The 5,646-nt window shown below is 39.9% G+C and overlaps 1 long non-coding RNA gene across 1 annotated transcript; it reads right to left on the bottom strand.

Annotated features, from left to right (window-relative positions):
• Positions 1–883: 883 nt before the first annotated feature.
• Positions 884–3,004, bottom strand: LOC108536952 (uncharacterized). Its single transcript, XR_001887671.1, has 3 exons — positions 2,937–3,004; positions 2,140–2,216; positions 884–1,440 (listed from the first exon to the last, which is right to left on the bottom strand). It is a non-coding gene; the product is annotated as an uncharacterized LOC108536952 (long non-coding RNA).
• Between the last annotated feature and the right edge of the window lie 2,642 nt (positions 3,005–5,646).

Genomic DNA, 5,646 nt, shown 5'->3' with positions numbered 1-5,646 from the left:
CTCACAGAGTGGGCGCTGCAATCCAATGAGCCTTTCTATGTAAGGAGTGCTGCAAATCAATGCATAAGAGCAAAACAGCTATGCATCGATGTGTTCAGTAAGTGATGGCTTTTTAAATCCTGAAAGAGATTACCCATATACTCTCAGAAGCTGACTGAAAGTCCTTGTGGAAAAGAGGAGATCTTGCCTCACAGTCAACTTCAAAGTCATGATGGACATATGTAAAGGATGTAAGAAAAGGCCCAGGCCTTAAGCCACAGTATATTGTAAATCCTTTTGTTTTCCTAGTTTCAGTGAAACCATTCCTTTTGAATTGTGTTGCAAAGATGGCCTTCATTCAGAAACTGGAAAGTGCAGTTAGTATTAGAAGAATATTGCCATCAACAACCTGCTTACTGTACAGTGTTGTCCAGATTAACATAGAATATTCTCACTCATATATTGGATGATCTGGATAAGGAAAGCCCAAGAGACATGGAGATGTAAACAAAGCCCAGCTTCCATTTTTCTGGCTTAGATCGAATTTGAAATGTCCTGAGTGGTAGAACTTCTTTCTATCTGTTCTCCTCAGAGACTTTCTATTAATCAAATATTTCCTATTATCAAGAAACATTTCCTGACATCCAGTCTAAATTTTTATCTTTCTTATGGCATTACATAATTTGGTTAATAAAATTATCCTATTAGCAGATCAAAAATGACATTCATATTGTTACCCAGTTTCTTATTGTTGCATCATGATTATGTGGCTCTAAAGCAACTAGGACATGAAGTGAACATCATTTTCTTTTATTTCCTTCATTTCTCCCATAGATATGAAGAGTCAGGTCACTAGAAAACAGAATATCATGCGATCATGTTTGACTGCACAACTGGTCTCTATCAATATCTATGCCTGAAGAGGAAGAATGTTTGCCTAGTAAGGTAAAATATTTGGTTATCTACCTCTGTTTGCCTGACTTATCCCTGCTGGTATTAGTAACCACTATACAGGAGGAATAAATAGAGAGAAAATTGCAAGAATGTGTGTTAAGATCCTGGAATTAATAGCAACAAAATTATTTCATATTGTTTACATTAATACCAATCTAAAGCTTGCTAAGATGCAAGTAAAACATTAGGGTCAGAAAAGACAGAGGTAACTAGAAGCCCTCTTGTTATGTTGAATGGGAAAGAAAAAGAGTCCACTGGATATGAATCACATGAGTTGTTTCCATGGCAGGTGCCTGCAGCAATTATTTTCCAATGGGTGCTTGATAAGACAGGAGATGGAAAACTCAATATGTAGGGTCAATACTGATCACAGTTCATTAGCACAGCAAGTTGAGGACAAGCGATGGATGGATGTGCCTTGTCCTCCAAGCATCTGAAGTACACTTCCTCAGGCTTCTGTCTTCTCTTCTGAGTCGCTGAGTCTCTGTGCTGTTTGACACCCTATAACTGGAAGATTATGATTACTTAATAGGCTTCTGTGCTTAACTTGATAAAACAATAAAAAGTCACACAGAGAAATCTTAAAAAGTCGAGGTAGCTTGTAAGGCCACAGCTCCACTGTTATTTCATACCACTTTCCTCTCTATCTCACTTCTCCACATGGAAATATGCCCCTTTCCTTGAGATATGAATCACTAAAAATACAAAAACTAGTTTTAAAGTATGCATAGTTGACCAGGCACAGTGGCTTACACTTGTAACGCCAGCGCTTCGGAAGACTGAGGCAGGAGCATCACTTGAGGCCAGGAGTTTGAGAGCAGCCTGGGCAATAGAGCCAGACCCTCTTTCTACCAAGAAAAAATTAATAATAATAAAAAATAGCTGGGCATGGTGGCACAAGTCTCCAATCTCAGCTACTCGGGGCTGAGGAGAAGGATCAGTTGAGCCCAGAAGTTTGAGGCTGCAGTGAGCAATGATGGCACCACTGTACTTCAGCCTGGGTGACAGAGCAAGACCCTGTCTGTTAGTAAATGAAAAATAAAATAAAATATTGATAGTAGTATTTAGTGGGGAAACATTAATTTGAATCTACTCATAATCTTGAATTTTGAGATCTGGATTCATTTAATAAAAATCATGTTGAGTACATTTTCAAAATTATTTGAATACATGTTCTCCTTATCTTATTAACTAATTTAACTTTACCGTAGCTTCGGAGAGAATGGCTTGCCTCGTGGTGTGTGATAACTCTTGGGTAGGCAGGACTCCATCAGTAGCTATTCCTGAGACAGGAAATGGTGGCTCTGTGATCACAGTTTCATTGGAACATTTGGTGTAAAATGCAAAACAAAACATGGCAACACATGGCAGGATGATAACAGAGGGGCTGCGGTGACATGTTGCAGGGGTCGTGAGAGTCGTAGGAGACACTTGGCATCCTAAGGACCAAATCTTAAAAGGAAAGCCCAAGACAATTGTGTATTTCCCTTTGTAAATGGCATTAAACACATTTAAAAAGTATTACATCTAGAAAGCTAAGTTAATGTTCAAGTCCCTGTAGTCTCCTATCTGCCCGCCTCCCACTGCCGCCTTCTGGCACATTTCATAGAGAGGATAATCCCTTTTAAGTGGATTTCTCTCTGGGCAGCATTTCCTTTCTTTGTAATAATGCATCCCGCACAACGAGCTCTTTGGACTTCAGAACATTATAATTTAAAGAAAAGACAGAATCATCTCCACCAAATGTGGAAATCTGATTGTGCAGAGGGGAAGACTTAACTCCCTCAAGTTGTGCTCTAGGGCCAAACCCTTCTCCATTTCTACTGAGGACGTCTCTGGAGTGCTGAGAGGTGGAACTCCAATTAGGGGAAGACTGAGGGGCTGTTTCTATAGACGCTCCATGGGAGGACCACTTAGTAACAGGAAGCTCATCGGCCCTGAAGTCCCCAGGGTCCTCCAGAGGGCTAGAGTGCCAACAGGGACATCCTTGGAGGGGTCCTCACCTTGGGCTTGGAGTGTCCACCTCGCCGTCACTCTCAGATGATTGCCTGGCAGCTGCAGGGTGTCCCAGGGCCTGACTTCTCCCTTTCACAGCCTCACTCATCTCCCTGAGGTGTCTTTCCTGAGGTTCTGGAATCAAGGTTTAGTAAATCATATAGGCCTATCCAGGACCTTTTCAGGGCAGGTATTTCTGAATTCTTTCTCTCTTGACAGGTAACTCTTCCATCTTCCAGGAATTATTAATGAGTTTTCTAGTTCTCTGATCTTTTGGTGATACTGTAACCAGCAAGATATTTTGTTGCCTTGTCATTTTGCCTAAACCAATTTTTATTTTTTCTTAAAAATAAATCAGTATGATATGCTAAGATAACAGAACCTTGGGCTGGTCTTCTAAGGAAATGGTGTCAGCCTTTTAAAAGAAAACATCAAAGCAAGCAACTAACGATCGCAATAGAAGGCCAACACTGTTCCTTCTAAAAGCAGGTCAGAATCATCATCTCTCTGGCTTTGAAGAACTCTGCATTGCTAGGTCTCTGTTATTTTCTCCCAGCCATTCTTTTCAGGATTTTCTGTCTGCTGCCATCCACTAACCTTTGCATCCCCTTTCTCCAGCCTACCCCTCATGTGGGGGTAAGAGCCCATTGTATCTGTAAAAATACAACACATGTCTCAACACAATTTCTAGAACACTCCACAAATGTAAAAGATGACCCCAACCTGATGGCATTGGAATATCTAATTCAAAAATAAACTTTATTCTGGAGAAGTAGGAAATTTATCCAGCATAAACAACTTCAGCTCTTTCACCGGTGAAAATAAAAGGACTCGTGGCAAATCAAAGCACCACTTGGTACAGAGATTGCTGTTTGCTTGGTCAAAGGTGGGACTGTCACCCTTTTCAAAGCCTAATTGCCTTCACAGCAGTCTCCCGGTATTGGCTTTCCTGTTTGTCTTATTAGGGCTGCAAAGTACACCCCGTGTTCTCCTTGCAGGGAATATCTTGTTTCATCACTAATTGTCAAGATTTGGGAAAAGGTCAACTAAGCTTATCTAAACACCTACTAAAATAAAACCCTTTGAATGATTATCTTTTCTAAAAGATAAATGATGGTGAACATTACTTATAAAATTTTATTTAATAATCTATTTAATAATCTTTCTCAAGACATTTGCATTTCCTCAATAATGTTAACACATTCCTGACATTTTATTAATGTTTTACAGATTAGAAAGTGTGTATAGATATGTGACCTTATTCATTTTCAAAACAGCATTTTGAGGTAAGAAATATTATTTTTTTCTTTTTAAAATTATAGATGATAAAATTACATTTCAAATAATGTAGATAACTGGCTCATGAAAATGTAGCAAACCAAAGTTTCAATTATTCCACATTGCTTTTCATCGGTTCTTAGACTGAAGAATGGAAAGTTCATGGACCTGTAATTAGTGACAGACACAAGAGGGACAGATGAACTCCTGATATTATATCTAAAGCTTGACCCCTCCCTCTTCTTTCCAGAGTAGTTCAAAATTACACCCTGTTCTACCCATTGTGGGCCAAGAAGCACACCTGATGACCCCATGTTACATGGCGAGCCCAAAAGGGACCATTCTCACGCGAAATAATTTCATGGCACACAAGACCAAAGAACGCCATAATGGCGCACACCCGCTAGTAGCATGACAGAGGACACAAGGGAGATTCTGAACCCTGCTACCTCTTTGTTTTGTGGCTAAAAGTTCAACAGATATAGGATTTGAAGGCATCCCATGCTGGGATTGGAGAGGTTCACCTTTACATTGTTTCGGGAAAGTATTATTCTTCTCCAATGAAGTCGTGTGTTAGATGCAAGGTGTTCTAACTGATCTTGGGATTGTCAACCTTATCTTCTTCTTAGTTCAACCACAAAAAGACAAGGTTTGTGCACCGCTTGTCTCAGTTGTGAATAAATGTAGGCCTAATCCTGAGGACAAAAACAGAGCAATCTCTCATTAAAATTCAAGTTATATGAGGACAAAGTTGTTTTCTTTTCTGTTTTGTTCACTGCTGCTTCCTTATTGCCTACAAAGTGCCTGGTACATCATAGAGGCTGAATATGTAATATTTGGATGGAATATAATATATCGATGTGTGTGTATCTATCTATATGTCTGCCTGTCTGTCTGTTTATACCTCAACACTTTCTCAAATCTGATCATCCCAGTCTTAAAGAGCATGGTGTGGTAGACAATGATCATGCTTCTAATACACATTCTCCTCTTTCCTTCCCAGTGGTAAAACTCTCAATTTTTAGCTGGGTGCATGGCCACTTAGAGGAAAGACTGCATTTCCCAATCTTCTTGCAGCTAGACCTCACCATGTGGCTAGGATCTGAGCAGTAGGTGGAGGAGAACATCTCCTGTCCAAGTTCAGCAGGTATCTTGCCTCCTTCCCTCTGCCTAAATGTGTGTGAGATGGCTGGAACACCAGAGGCCAGGAGGTAGAAGCCACATGTTCAAGATGATGGAGCAACTCCATGGCTGGAGCCTGAGGTCCTGACAATCATGATGCACAGGCCCATAAGCCACTGTTAAGCCACTGTTATTTTAGGTTTTCTGTCAATGCTTTTTTCCATAATACCTTTATCAAGTTTTCTAATAGTTGAGTAAACACAACATTCTATTTTATGGCTATATTCTTAGTTTTGTTTTCATTGAACATGAATTTTG

Source organism: Rhinopithecus bieti, unplaced genomic scaffold, assembly GCF_001698545.2.
Source record: "Rhinopithecus bieti isolate Rb0 unplaced genomic scaffold, ASM169854v2 scaffold_13112, whole genome shotgun sequence".
NCBI lineage: Eukaryota > Metazoa > Chordata > Mammalia > Primates > Cercopithecidae > Rhinopithecus > Rhinopithecus bieti.
This window is presented reverse-complemented; position numbering and strand designations above follow the sequence as displayed.